At 39.9% G+C, this 15,812-nt stretch overlaps 2 long non-coding RNA genes across 9 annotated transcripts; one reads left to right on the top strand and one right to left on the bottom strand.

The window, feature by feature from the left end:
- Positions 1-6,705: 6,705 nt before the first annotated feature.
- Positions 6,706-14,435, top strand: LOC129768765 (uncharacterized). 8 transcript variants are annotated; one of them, XR_008741730.1, is made up of 5 exons: positions 6,706-12,580; positions 12,637-12,767; positions 13,254-13,350; positions 13,411-13,832; positions 13,906-14,435. It is a non-coding gene; the product is annotated as an uncharacterized LOC129768765 (long non-coding RNA). The 8 variants fall into 8 exon arrangements; XR_008741729.1 differs by having other exon boundaries at positions 12,637-13,196; XR_008741726.1 differs by having other exon boundaries at positions 6,706-12,268; positions 12,326-12,580; positions 12,637-13,832.
- Positions 14,251-15,812, bottom strand: LOC129768766 (uncharacterized). Its single transcript, XR_008741732.1, has 3 exons — positions 15,502-15,812; positions 14,891-15,428; positions 14,251-14,837 (listed from the first exon to the last, which is right to left on the bottom strand). It is a non-coding gene; the product is annotated as an uncharacterized LOC129768766 (long non-coding RNA).

Here is a 15,812-nt window from a genome sequence, read left to right as displayed (position 1 = left end):
TTTTTTGAATTTCCATTTGTTCATAAAATTAGTTACAATCATCTGTTTTAAGTCAAATATGCGCCGTTTTGTTCGATGACTTGTTCCCAACGAGATGCCAACTTCATAATACCCATGTTATAGAAGCTCGCTTCCTTATTGGCAAAAAACACAGATAGCCAATTTTCACAGGCCTCTTTTGTGGCTAACTTCTGACTACCTAGCTCATTCGCCATGGACAAAAACAGGTGGTAGTCACTTGGTGCAAGGTCCGGACTATACGGCGGATGCAAAAGAACCTCCCATCCGAGCTCCCGGAGCTTCTGGCGCGTCACCAATGAAATGTGTGGCCTGGCGTTGTCCTGATGGAAGACAATGCGGCCTCTGTTTATCAAAGATGGCCTCTTCTTCATGAGTGCTACCTTCAAGCGGTCCAGTTGTTGGCAGTACAGGTCCGAATTGAGCGTTTGGTCATAGGGAAGCAGCTCATAATAGATTATTCCTTGACAATCCCACCAAACACACAGCAGAACCTTCCTGGCCGTTAATGAGGGCTTGGCCACCGTCTGAGCCGCTTCAGCGGGCTTCGACCATAACCGTTTGCGCTTCACGTTGTCGTAAGTGACCCACTTTTCATCGCCAGTCACCATCCGCTTCAGAAACGGGTCGATTTTGTTGCGATTCAGCAGCGATTCACATGCGTCGATACGGTCAAAGATGTTTTTTTGCGTCAACGTGTGTGGCACCCATACATCGAGCTTCTTTGTGAATCCAAGTTTCTTCAAATGGTTAATAACGGTTTGATGACTTATCCCCAGCTCTTGGTCGATGCTACGGCTGCTACTATGCCGGTCTATCTCGGCTAATTCAGCGATTTTGTCGCAATTTTCGACGACAGGCCTTCCGGAGCGTGGCGCATCTTCGACGACCTCTACACCAGAACGAAAACGTTGAAACCATCGTTGTGCGGTGGAAATGGAAACTGTATCGGGTCCATAAACTGCACAAATTTTATTGGCAGCTTGAGATGCATTTTTGCCTTTGTCATAGTAGTACTGTAAAATATGTCGGATTTTCTCTTTATTTTGCTCCATATTTGGGACACTATAACTCACGAACGACTTAACCAAACAAAACACTGTCAAGGACTATATAATAGCGCGCAAAAATACTTTTCCAACAAGCTATTGTATGACTCGATACAATGAATACAACTAGAACTACGCGCTTACAACGACACCTCGCGGAAATACAGCAGGACTTTTTTGACAGCCTAATATATTACTCAAACTTCAATTTACTAATCTCTTTGATGCTACCTATACATATTCTGGCTAAACTCAGACTTTAGATTAATGCTCAGATCGCGGTTATAGTGTCGTTGTTGAGCCGATTTAGAAGCAAACTTTTATTGTTGCTATAATCAGAAAAAGTTCGCTTGATGTAAGAATATTACAAACGAGGCATCGAAACTTTGAAAATGCGAGAGAAATTCAATTCTTTTCTGGCATCCGAGCACTTGTAAATCCCCATCGTAGAGACCCAAAAACGATTTCAGCGTCACATTGATGCTTGTTAGATTGGGAAAGTTTCTAGGAAAACATTGCAGCAACATTGAGGGTCGAATCCTTGAAATCGAATCTCTTTCTCATTGGCTTCAACAACCCCACGTGTTATAAATTCAACAATAAAAAATCTGTACCTATCTGTATTTTAGGACAAAAATCTGTAATCTGTACCGTACAGAATCGGTACTGAAAACCCCGAAGGAGTCTGTACTTTTCCAGATAAATCTGTGAATGTGCAACAGTGGTTACAATATTATTTTGGGAAATTTGAAGTAGAAATGGGGCTTTTAAATATATTTTTGACGTAGGACTACGTCTAACCGGAAGATATAGGGGGTGAAATGAAAATCTAGGCACTGACAAGTAGGAAAAAATGCAAGATCTGGAACTCTTATAACTCGAGCATTTCTCAATAGATCGCGGAGGTTTTTGCATCAATTGATAGGAAATATATCTACGCATCTATCATAATGAATAACATTTCATTTTTCATGAGATAAATAATTGAATAATTGTGAAATATCAAGCATTGTCCAAATGCATTATGTGCCCATTTTTGATTGGTCCATTTTTTGCTCCTCAAATCGTACCGACCAAAACGGGCAACCAGAGCAGCAGCAAAATACAATGAAACACGATTGGAAAGGAAAACGAAAAAAAAAAAATGAACGAAACATTGGTCGCAGTCTCACACATGCGTAGTTCTCGAGCCAGCCAGTCAGCTTAAAAATCCCCGCTCCGCTGCCGTAACGATCATTCTCATCCAAACCGTACACCACATCGTTTCGCATCACATCACATCAACAAACCAACACAAGCAGCCATGTCTGGACATGGCAAAGGAGGAAAAGTGAAGGGAAAGTCAAATCCCGCATGAACAGTGTTGGTCTCCAGTTCTCCGTAGGTGTATCCGCCAATTGCTCCGCAAGGGTAGCTAGGCCGAGCGCGTTAGTACCAGTGCACCAGTCCACCTAGCCGCCGTTATAGTTTCGGCCGTCGAAGTGATCGAGTTGGCTGGCAAAGCTGCTCGCGACGATAAGAAAACCCGCATTCAGAACAGACCACATTCGGTTCGATGGACATCAAGACAACAACAGGCAGTTGCAGCGAGTAGCGAGTGGCAAACGCAATCGCAAAACGGCAACAGGTAGCAGAAGAAAAAAGTTTGTTTTTTATACAAACTACTTTGGTGGCAAATCCAGAACAAGGCGGCATCGAGGGCGTTCGAAATGGTTTTTTTCAAAACCACGAGTACTAAGTTTTCTAAATTGGAACCATTCCATAAAACACGGCGCTTATAAGGGCTATTAAACCTTTCAAAAAAGAGTTTACGAAATACAGTTTAATGCATTCTAAAATATTATCCTAAATAATAATAAAAAACAAATCGATTTTTTCATAATTTGTTGCCAGGATATGATGAGTATGAGAATTTGGCAGTTGTGCTGAGCTTTTTGATGGTTGGGGACTTTCTCGATTATTCAATTTTCACCAATTAAATTGCTTCCAGATTGAAAGTACAGTAATTTACATTTAGTTCGACATTTAGCTAATTGTACGGACCTGTAATGTGACATATTTAGTTGAACATTTTTGTAAACATAGAGTCGGGGGCCAAATTATGACCCAACATGTCCCAAGCTGGATGGGAACAAATTTTCCAACTGTGAAAGCTGTACCACTGTCATCGCAAATGTTCAATTACAGGTTAAAATCGCCTCCAATGCGACACTGAGTGGTGCTTCGGCATGTCGCATTAAATGTAATTTACAGTACAACATGTCCCAAGCTGGATAGGAAGAAATTTTCCAACTGTGAATCCTGTGGCGAGTGGCAAAAGAAATCGCTAAACAGGAAGGTTTAGCCGAACAAGATGAGGATATCGAGTGATAACAAAACAATAAACTCTATAGATTAAATATAATTTTGTGATCCTGAAAAGGACCCTTTTTAGCCTGCATGTGAATCCAACGAGCAAACAATTCATAATGAATGTATTGTTTTGCCATCGCTGCCTTTTAACGCTCATTCGTTCGTCTCGTTGGACTCGCCCCTTTGGCTGAGTCCGCCGATTTGTCTCTATCCTGTGAGCGTGTACCGCTAAAGTACAAAACGCGCGGATCCGCTGAAAAATATATCATTCTCTTTCAAACCGTAAATCAGTGTGGTTGTATGGCATCGTTTCACATCACATCGCATCAACGGATTTGTGCCGGAGCACCAGTATACCTAATAGCGGTTATAGAATTTCGGCCGCCGGAGTACTCGAGTTGGCTTGCGAAGCTGCTCACGACAATAAGAAAACCCGCCCATTCGGTTCGGTGGCAACAACTAGTTTCAGCGAATGGCAAACGCAATCGCAAAACGGCAGCAGGTAGAAGAAGGAAAAAGTTTGTTTATACAGACTGCTTTGGTGGCAAAACCAGCCACCGTAAAACACGGCGCTTTTCAGGGTCATTAAACCTTTCAAAGAAGAGTTATTAAAAGTTATTCACAATACCACAGTTTCGTTTCCGAAACCACAGTTTAACCCTTTAACGGGCCGTGGAAACTAGCTAACGAATCGACTCCAGCTTCAGAGAACATAATCCTTACATGAGGAATAACACATATCAACATTAAAAAAAATTTTAACTATTGAAACAGTTGAAAAAATTGGTGGCAATATAGCTGCCACTGCCCGGCTAGCGCAAAATGTTGGTGGCAATATAGTTGCCACTGCCCGGCTAGCGTAAAATGTTGGTGGCAATATAGCTGCCACCTGCCCGTAAAAGGGCTAGTGTTAGATGTTGGTGGCAATATAGCTGCCACTGCCCGGCTAGCGCAAAATGTTGGTGGCAATATAGATGCCACCTGCCCGGTTAGCGTAAAATGTTGGTGGCAATATAGCTGCCACCTGCCCGTAAAAGGGCTAGTGTTAGATGTTGGTGGCAATATAGTTGCCACCTGCCCGGTTAGCGTAAAATGTTGGTGGCAATATAGATGCCACCTGCCCGTCTAGCGGAAAACACTTGATGGTGAAAATTATCTTTTTGTAATTGAATTTTTGATGTTAGATTCAACAAAAACAACTAATAAAACTCATGATCAGACTCAACAGGTCCTAAACAATTCATATGCATTGAAAACTTAAGCAAAAAGACTGTATTTCAATGACTTTACGGGAAATTTGCTGTGGCTGCTATAAATCGAGAGTTGTTAACACAAAAATGGCTCAAAAATGAATAGTTTTTGATTTTTTCGTGCTTAAAAAAATCAGGCATGTTGCTAGACATCAGAACAAGTTACTACATAAGGTTTGAAGTGATAATTTATTGTTAAAGAAGAGAAAAAAATAAAATCGTTGGTGGCAATATAGATGCCGGCACCCGTTAAAGGGTTAAGGTACGGTAATGTGCTCAATAGTGAAATATATGATAGTGAATGAGCTGAGGACCACTATGCATTTCCTATCATAGCCATCATTTTGATTGTACGATATGTGCATACGCCAAAAGATGCCCGGCGTTGTACAAATAAGTACAAATCCTTCAGAAAAAAGACGGGTGGGTAATGTCGGGGACATAACCGGAGTGACGTAGGACTATACAAAGGGGACAGCTTTTGTTAAAGATATATTTTAAATATGTTGTTTTATTTTCTTCTCCTACGTGAATACCTACCTATCTACCTGAAAAATGGATTAGTTTACTGTTTACTCTTTATGAATATGTTGATGGTTCTGAAAAGAACCTTTGGTGTTGTGTTTTTGTTATCACTCGATATTCCCATCTTGTTCGGTTAAACCTTCCTGTTTTGCTATTGCGTTTGCCACTCGCCACAGCTTTCACAGTTGGAAAATTTCTTTCCATCCAGCTTGTGACATGTTGTTCAGTAAATTACATTTAATTCGACGTGCCGGAGAAACACTTTGCCACTCACTGAAACTAATTGTTGCCTTGATGAGCGCCGAACCGAAGCTGCTCTGTTCTTGATGCGGGTTTTCTGATTGTCGTGAGCAGCTTTGCAAGCCAACTCGAGCACTCCGACGGCCGAAACTCTATAATCGCTGTTAGGTATACTGGTGCTCCGGCACCAATCCGTTCGGCCTAGTTACCCTTGTGGAGCAATCAGTGAATGCGACCAACAGGGAACTGGAGACCTGCACGGTTCGAGTGAGACTTTGCCTTTCCCTTAACTTGTCCTCCTTTGTTACGTCCACGATGCCGATGCCGTACAACCACACGGGTTTACGGTTCGAAAGAAAATAAGATATTTTTTTGGGGTCCGCGTGTTTTATACTATAGCGGTACACACTCACAGAATAGAGACAAATCAACAGACTCAGCCAGAGGGGCGAGTCCAACGAGACGAACGAATGAGCGTTAAAAGGGAGCGATGGCAAAAAAATACATTCATTACGATTTGTTCGCTCGTTGGATTTGCCACCAAAGCAGATTGTAAAAAGAACAAACTTTTTTCTTCTGCTCCTGATGCCGCTTTGCGATTGCGTTTGCCACTCGCCACTCGCTGCAACTGCCTATTGTCTTGATGTCCACCGAACCGAATGTGTTCTGTTCCGAATGCGGGTTTTCTTATCGTCACGAGCAGCTTTGCTAACTCGATCACTTCGGCGGCCGAAACTATATAACGCCGGCTAGGTGGACTGGTGCACTGGTACTAACGCGCTCGGCCTAGCTACCCTTGCGGGGAACTCCAGATCAACACGGTTCGAGCGGGATTTTGCCTTTCCCTTCACTTTTCCTCCTTTACCATGTCCAGACATGGCTGCTTGGGTTGGTTTGCTGATGTGTTGTGATGCAAACCGATGTGGTGTACGGTTTGGATGAGAATGATCGTTACGGCAGCGGAGCGGGGATTTTTAAGCTGACTGGCTGGCTCGAGAATTACGCATGTGTGAGACTGCGACCAATGTTTCGTTCATTTTTTTTCTTTTTCCTTTCCAATCGTGCTTCATTCTATTTCGCTGCTGTCACTGGTTGCCCGTTTTGGTCGGTACGATTTGAGGAGCACAAAATGGACCAATCAAAAATGGGCACATAGTGCATTTTGACAATGCTTGATATTTCACAATTATTCAATTATTTATCTCAAGAAAAATGAAATGTTATTCGTTATGATAGATGCGTAGATATATTTCCTATCAATTGATGCAAAAACCTTTGCGATCTATTGAGAAATGCTCGAGTTATAAGCGTTCCAAATCTTGCATTTTTTCCTACTTGTTCAGTGCCTAGATTTCCATTTCACCCCCTATATCTTCCGGTTAGACGTAGTCCTACGTCAAAATATCAAGAAGCAACTATAAAATAGTGAAAAAAAATTGAGAAAGTTTGTAAAAAAACGCAAAAACACAACATCAAAGGTTCTTTTCAGAACCTCCAACATGTTCATAAAGAGTAAACAGCGAACTAATCCATTTTTCAGTTAGATAGGTAGATATTCACGTAGGAGAAGAAAATAAAACAATATATTTAAAATATATATTTTGCGAAAGGTGTCACCTTTGTATAGTCCTACGTCACTCCGGTTATGTCCCCGACATTACCCACCCGTCTTTTTTCCTTCATCATATCTTTTGAATATCAGTTCAATCGTAGACATGAAGAAGTTTAGAGGTTTGTACATACGGGATAGGTGTTGCCTTAAAAGGAACCATCTTCATAAATAATTCACATTAATCTCAATTTCTCAAAATTATTCTTTCTTCACAGCTACTAATGGGACAACGATCGGAAGGCCGGAATGCATTTCTAATCAATTTAGTATCATAAGATTTTACAAACCAATTCATTCAACAGATGCTTTCGACATAAGGCGATAGTAATAGTAATAGTAATAGTAATAGTAATTTAGTTTTTCGCGTTCCGTCTGTTACGGATGGATCACGAAATAACCAGTGTTTTCTACACTTGAAGGTTAAATCCTTGGTTTCCCAAGAATCTAACAAGGTCTACGGATGCCTCGCCTTCGTTTCATCCACATCGAAGGAAACGATCTCATTCGTGGAATCCGAAGAAATGAAGCGTTCAAGTTTGCCCCAAAACGTGCGATCCTTAGTGTGTTAAGTAAATATCGAACTAACATTCCTTCCCCTTCCCCAACAGTTGCAAGGAGCAAGCAATGGATGGAGGCTAGTTTTTAACTTAAGGTGAAGGTGGAAGCTAGCCATTGTAGTAGTATAGGTAAACCCTCGTGTAAAAATGGGGTAATAGTGTTTGTGAGAAAAGAGCAAAGCACACGTAAATAGATCAATTCACTTATCAGACTGTGTGGCGCTTCATTGACACGAGTCTTTGAATACATTTGAAAAAAAAAAACAAATAACAATTCAATACTTAAGTAAAATGTATGAACGATATGTTCCGATGAACAATTGCAAATATAAATATATATAGAAGGTGCATTTGCATATGATTCTGATTATACGCGAGCGTAACATGAGCAAATTTATAACACATGCGAATTGGGGCACTTTTGGTATTAACAAGTTCTTCCGCATAGTAACTCGATGTTGATAATTCCTTAATATTTTCCTTCGTTGATCGTAATGTTTTCACATATTCACGTTGGAAAGCCTTAACCCTTCTCTTCGTTGGCCGAGGCATTTAGATTGAATTTAATACTTTTCCGTTTACTGTTTTTGAAAGCATAGGCAACAATTTTCTTACCCAATGTTAAAGTTGCTAAAACTTACATTATAGACCCATTAAACGTAAAAATAATAATTGTATTGATATCAACACAATTTTATTCTATTGATTTTCATGACATGGGACGCTATGACTCCGGAATAACATTTTATTGAGTGGTTTTTATAGCTGTTTCGATGATGTTGTTCGGAATCAGTGTCGAAAAAATAACGATGCTTCCACCAATACAAACAAAACCATTGCAGAAGATTGAAAAACGAAAATTTAACTTTCAGAGCACTTGCTCGAGTTTTCCGACGTTCTTCACTATACGGTGCGAAAGCAGATGAAAATTTAATATCTTGTGAGTAATCGATTAGAGTTTGGTTGATATTACTTGAAGGGAAGTGTGCGAAAACGATCATTTTCTTCACACTGTTTCGCAAAATTATTGATTTTCGTGCGAGAGGTGAGGGAGGGAGATGAAAGAAATGAGCGCCATTGTGGCAGCCATTTATGGCTTGCTTCCACCTTCACTTTAACAGTTCTGAATTTGTACCACCTACGATATTGTGCGACTTGCTCAATGCTAATGCTAATGCTAATATTGTGCTCCTATTGCATCACAAGAAACATGGCCTGTTGTACAACACGATTTATTGTTAAGCCCATGCTACTAACATTGTTTGCTTCAGTCTTCCGAAAAACACTTACACAGGTGTACGCGATGTTCAAATTCCAACAAATTCTACAACAACATGCTTTTCGCTAGTATTCAATGTTTATCCCAAAAAAGCCTAATTGTAACGAAAGTTTCCTGACCTTGACCAGACACTTTTAACTCCCCGGCTATGAACGGGAGGGGACTCTTTGAGTCATGCAGCCTTTCGTCTTATGTTGGGACCAGAAGTAACTCAAAAGGGGAACAAACGTCCACAAATATCCAACTGTACACGGTTCTCTAGAATCCGAATCTCACTAACGGAGAGTCAAAGACCACTGCGCTAATAACTTTGGACACTCTCTGCGAGCGAGGCCTGGGGGTTCTGGTCGAACCAGAGTGACGAACAAAAGGAAGATAATTGAGGGCTGTTTGTTGCGGAATTGTTATCAAAACCGTGTATATTTTTAACAATCATATTTATTCGTAGGGTTTGATTTGTGGGGGAGTGTGTGAGTGGTTTAGTTGGTGAGTACTACCTGCTGTTTTCGGGATTGGTTTCGATGTTCTCTGCACTGCTAATTATCATACGATGAACGCTGGCCGGTATCTGGATGAAGCTGCGCCGTATACTATCGTCCTTCGTCAGGGCCTCTTTCTGCTCGACCTGCCTCAGCTTCTCCGTGCGGCCCGTTAGAAAAAAAGCCAAGTCAAAACAACCCGTTAAACGGACCCGACCAATAGGTAGCATTAGCACATGTGCATTACCAATTTCAGTATTATCGGACCTTTTAATTATTTATCTTTTAACGTGTTTGATTTGAATGAATAATGTGTACGTTGTTCCTTTGTATTTAATCAATGGTACTGTTAAAGCTGTAGGTTAACATTAGGTTGAGTTTTAACTATCTGTTTTTTAAGCATACTGGCTGGTTTCTTTTAATTATATTATTATTAAATTAAACCACAAACTTCTTATTTATATACGTTTAATCGTACAACAAAGCAACACTTAATTCCTTTAAAATTTGAAATTACTTTTCACTGAGCGCCCTACTATTCTCGGTGACAGTCGACGGCAGAAAGAACGAGCACAGGATTGGCCGAGAAGGAATAAAAATATTGTGAGATCGAATATGAACAAATGTCCTATCGGATTGGAAAGTTGTGTAAGTTCTTCAACTACTGGACGCATAACTACACGGTTCAAGCTCCATAACTCATGTCCCAAGGTCCCTACAAAGATTGGCTAATCATCTGTCCAATGACAACCGAACGAAGAACAAGTAGTCGAGTTTCAGGTGAACCTTTTTGTGGCGTAGCTATAAATCTAGTTGGTGACCGAAGGTTAAACACTAACATCGAGGAAGACAGAGGTCCATCTGGAGACCAGCAGGGCGGTCTGTTCACGGGTCTCAAACACCTTCTTCCATGCGCGTACATTGTATAGGGACGTTCCTACCCACAGTTAAGCAACTCAAAGGAGGGAAGGACGACATTTCGGGGTTATAGAGCTTTTACTGATTTTTTTCTGATAAAATATTATTCACGGCACTCTGGTAGAGACTGCCAGTCAACGGATAATGCAGCTCCAATACGTTGAAGGAAACTCGGGGAAACTGACACTGCGTCTTGAAATTCGGCCCACCTGGTGGTCCTCCTGGTCGAGTGCGAATCTCTTCCACAATTCGCTCGAGTAACACTCCCCACTATAGGCACTCGCACATCACACGAAAACGGAGTTTCGCTTTTTTCCTCCTAAAACATTTCTTTGTAGAATATTTTTTCACAGAAGCTAACTAGAAATTTAGTTCGTATTGCAAACATTGCACAAACTCAGACGTTATAAGTTCATGCTCATTTTGCAAGTCTGATTAAATGATATCCATAGTTTTTTTTTTCCGTGAAAAGAAAACATTCTCTGAATATAAAGAAGCTTTAGACGGCGCCAGTGGTTGTATGGTTAGCGTAACAGCCTCACAATCCGATCGGCCTGGGTTCAATCCCAGCTGGCGTCGTTGGGATTTTCTGAGGCGAAAAATCTCTGGTTACGTCTTCCTTCGGAGCGGAAGTAAAAGAAGTTGGCCCGGCTCATGAGTTGTTGAGTCTGATAGGTAGGAACAGGTGGAGTCGCCTCCCTGATGTCGGTGATTGGCACTAAAAGTGGCGGAAATAGGCCGACGAAAAATAAGCGAAGATAAAAAAAAAAAAGAAGCTTCTATGAGTTTTTTTTCCAATCGAAGCCTGGGGAACCGACTGCACAGCGGGGTGACATCATACAAATGCTGGCCGAATAAGTAAATAAATACCCAAAACAGTGGAGGCGATCTGGCGTAGTGGTAACATCCATACCTCTCACGCAGAGATCACGAGTTCAATTCTCACTCCCGACATTCTTCCAAAAATGGAAGTAAAAGTGACGAAACAGCCGAAATGTGTTGAAAGTCACTATAATAAAGAAAAAAAAAGAAAAAAAAATACCCAAAACATTTGTTTTAGATGCATGCTTTCAGGAAAGTCCACAACTATTTTTGGTATTTTGATGTGGGTAACTGAACATCTGCGCCACGCTCTATTCAATTATAGCACTTGTCCACATAGCTAATAATGGCAGATGTTACATAAATTCAATTTATAAATTGATGCGTGCTCTAAATAGTGATATCAATTGTGAAGAACTCTGATATCAATTGTAAAGAACTTCAAGTGTGTTTTGTTTGCCCGAAATTTTTGATGAAGCACCTTTTGTCATGATAGAGGCTTCCCTTCCTTTTTCCATGTTAACACACCAACACACCGTGTATTGAGTGGTGGTGATCCAATTCGCTCCTTTAACTCTACACACTGCCGTTGCTTAAGGTGAAAACGCAAGAGAAACTGTACACCATGGTAAACATTGGGATCAAACAACGTATATCTAAACATACTACGAATACAAACATGTCACATTTGCAAACACCGGTACGAAAAAACAATGTTTGTGTGCAAACACAAAACTGCGAGAGCAACATTGTTAATCTCGTACGCAGTGTTCAATACATTCAGAGGGCTGTACGTGGGGGATGAATTGAATGCGATACACACACAACGTCGCGTCACCGTCAAATCAACTTAAAGGAAAATGTCAAATATTATCCCATGGAAATCGTATGGTAGCATTCACATACAACTTCACCGGTAACTTTGACGTCGGCAAAATTAGTCCAAGAGAATAGTTTACGACAAGATGAATAGAAAGTATTACTAAGGTGAGTCCGTATCGTCAATAAGTTAGCGAGGAGAGTGGTAAGCAGTGGTGATTGTTGGCGGGGATTGTTTACAAAAAAAGGCGGGAAGGGTATAACTGATTCGTACAAGCGTTAAAGATTGTGTACTGTTTGATTTTCAAAGCATTTGAGTGATTGGTTTGAGAAGCACTGTTTTACGGGGTAAGTTGTTCAATATTATAAGATGTGCACTATATGAAAGGCTTGTTCTGCTCATAGATGGCTCATTACTGTGCTGTTCATAGTTGCGGAACAACACGTTCGCACAGCAGGAATACGGAGTTTACCACTACTGTGCATGGACTACTCACGAATGGGAGTTGGCTCTCTCATTGGATTGGCTTTTGTGGTCAAAAAACGGATGGAAGCCTCAAACCAACCAAGGAATTTGTGGAAAACATTTTGCACCATCCTACTACATTGAGAATACTTGCTCGAACTCAGTCAAGCGACGCCCGAAACTTAATGCTGATGGTAAGTTGTGATTTATGTGGAACTACATAAGTCTAATAAATTTCTGTTCATTTTAGCATTGCCAGGAGATCCCGACCATTGGACTATATCAGAGGTGACCGCGAATCAATTCACTAATTACGATCTCCTTCTTCTGTAGATTATGATAAAACATACCCTGAGGCGATAGAAAATATTGAGATACCAGGTGGGTTTTTGTTATTCAATTTACTGCACGAGTTAGGTGAAAAGAACAATTTCACGCGAATGTTTGATGAATTCAATTGGTAGATTTGATTATGTTTTATTTAGATTACTTGTTGTTTGCATGATGTATAACATCTAGTATAGAAATTGTTCATGTCATTCTGAAATTACTATAGGTGTAAATCAGAACATTGATAGCCTGGGAAAGTTGCCAGATTGCAGTGCCAAAAACATAATAATATATGTTCAACCGGAAATCTGCATTAGTATATGTAAATGGAAAGATTTTAATAGCTGTTTAGTTGTTTTAAATTAATGATTTAATTGAGTGCTAAACATGCAATTTTCAGAAACACTCTGTAATTTATCATTCTCTTGCCGGTTGGAAGCAACATTAAGTAAAGAACAATCTAGTCTATGTAAATCGAAGGTATTTGACATTTCTCTATAATGTAAGTATTAACAAGTTTTTGTACAAAATTTGTAGATGCCACACTTCACATCGTTCATCTTCAGCACTTCTCGCTTTAAATTCCATCCTGATTTCAACAAACTGTCTGCGTCTGATAGAATAAAATATTTTTGTAAGTATTTCGATCGCTAGACTGAATAAATTTTAGTTTTACTTAGAATATTACTTGCAGTGGGAGCAACGGCAGACTTATACGTTACTTGTCAAGATATGCGATCAACATCTGGACAACATAAATTGTTCATCGCCGCTTTATGAACAAGAGTCACACCAAATTCTGTTTCATTGCCAACGAGCCGCAGTTCATGAAGCAGAAGCAGACGAGCACATTTAATTTGATGAGTATTTACATCAAATTCAATGTGCTCTACGTAAAATGTAAATTATTAGATAATACCCTCCAATTTCAGCACTAATCAAATTTTGTAAATAACGTATGTTTCTTGCAACCGAATCAGCGATGCATCCACCGGACAACCACAGGATATACTTCAACAAGTTAGCCAAATAGTGATAATGATCATCAATGGATCTACTTTAACCGTCAATTTACTCAAACAATTTCAGGCATTTCAAATAGAGAAGACAATCTAGGTAAGCTAAGTCACAGCTATCCGATATCACTCTCTAATATTAGTACTAATCAGTTTTTATTAATATTTTGTAGATACAAATCAACAAGGACCGCCAATTGTAATTTCGCAGCATCTTTAAATGGTGATACAGCAGATGCAACCCCCTAAGAAACAACAAACACCCCAGTAAATTCTCCAAACAACGGTCAGGTTCATCAATAAATAAAATACAACGATCGTTACTATTGGTCATATCGTAACAGCAGCACAAAATTGTTGAGGCTATTTTTAATTTTTGAATTATATATTTATTTTTTTGATTATGTGCATTACCTTTTGAGGCAATCGCTCCTCAACATGTGAGTGGTAAAATAAATTAATATAGTCAGAAAATGACGATCGTCCTGAAGAAAACAATATTAGATATTGTAGTGTATAAAAATGAAAAAAACAATAAAACAATATTTATAAAATATTAAATAATTAAATACAGTTTCCCTTGGAGGAAATATAACTCTGTTAAACATCGTTTAATCAGTCAATCGCGATCGATGTATTTATTTATAAGTATAATTATTCAGATGTTTCTCCAAATACTGAAATAAATCAACATGATGTTAATTGCCGAAATGGAATATTTCTACTCTTCTCAATCCAAAAAGCAGCTCAATTATAATCTATTGTTCTGATTCGAGCGGTGGAACACCGACGCAACACTAAATACATAAAATACACGATACTAGGTTGTTCTTCAATGGTCGGTCCGTTGGTCAACAAAGCTTCGCCTTACAGTAATGACACATTTCTCCTCCATAGCCATCAGCATCAGTTCCGGGAAGTGTACGGCAACATATAGCTATAACACACTCAGCTTTACATGTTCTCGCACAATGTGCTCTAGAACCTCGTGTTGTTGAACCAAAATATGTGGTGACAAAGCTTCGTTCCATATATAGGAGTCCCACTCCTGCTTTATTTCATTGCGATGAATAACATTGCGTGGGAATAGTTCAGAGCATCACGACTGAAAAAAATTATGGAGTGATGAACGTGAAAACAAGAAGTAAAAAGTCTTACCTGACTGGATTTGTATTAATGGGGTTTGTGTTTTCCGAATGAGACCGCATTCGTTGGTGTCACACTGAGTGATCCTTTCGTTAGGGCGACTAGTATGGAAGTTAGATAATTGTTCATGTTTCTATTACTTGGATCAAATTTTCTTTCATCATTACTTGTTGAGACTATTTGAACTACTTCAATAGCACTAACTTAGTTTCTTCGTTACGCTTCCAATTTTCTGCGTATGTCAATTCTCTGATAGGATACACTGGTGGCATGTCCTCATCCTGAGAATTGAACAGTCCTGTGGCTGGAGCAGCAGTAGAAGCTGCATCAGTAGTACGAGCGACTGTTATCTTTAGCTGGTAGCAATATGTCTGTCGTTTCAGCGTATGACTTGGGCTCACTGCCCAACACCCGTCTTCCGGGGATCGGAGAGGTGCCACATGCGGATGAGATCACTGAGGCTAGAAGTGTCAATCCAGAATTTTCCCAATTTCGATGCCATTCTCTTCTGGAACTATTGCATGTGCAGAAATTGTCAGGAATGCTGAAGCTTGATAAACAAAATATCAGCGATAATTAATATACAACTAATGATATACAATAACAAAGCACACTACACTCACTTGGCTAGATCTCGACCCATCTCCTTCAGAACCATCATTGCAATGTGGGTTTTGCCGGCAAATATATGATTGTATTTTTCTTGAGACAGATCTCCTTCATCTGTCGCTTATAGTCTCTTGCGACAAAGGCATCATTTGAACGTGATACCGTATTGTTAATTCTCGGTCCCTTGGTTAATTTTTTGTTGAAAAAATAATCGTTTATCATCAGAACACAGTACGAAGATATAATAATGTTAGACACGATGTCCTCGGCTCAACTACAGACTGGAACCAGGTATAGAAAAGAATGTGATAATGCCTGCACAGCA

This window comes from Toxorhynchites rutilus, chromosome 2 (genome assembly GCF_029784135.1).
Source record: "Toxorhynchites rutilus septentrionalis strain SRP chromosome 2, ASM2978413v1, whole genome shotgun sequence".
Lineage (NCBI taxonomy): Eukaryota > Metazoa > Arthropoda > Insecta > Diptera > Culicidae > Toxorhynchites > Toxorhynchites rutilus.
The sequence above is the reverse complement of the archived record's forward strand: the minus strand, read 5'-3'. Positions and strand labels throughout refer to the sequence as shown.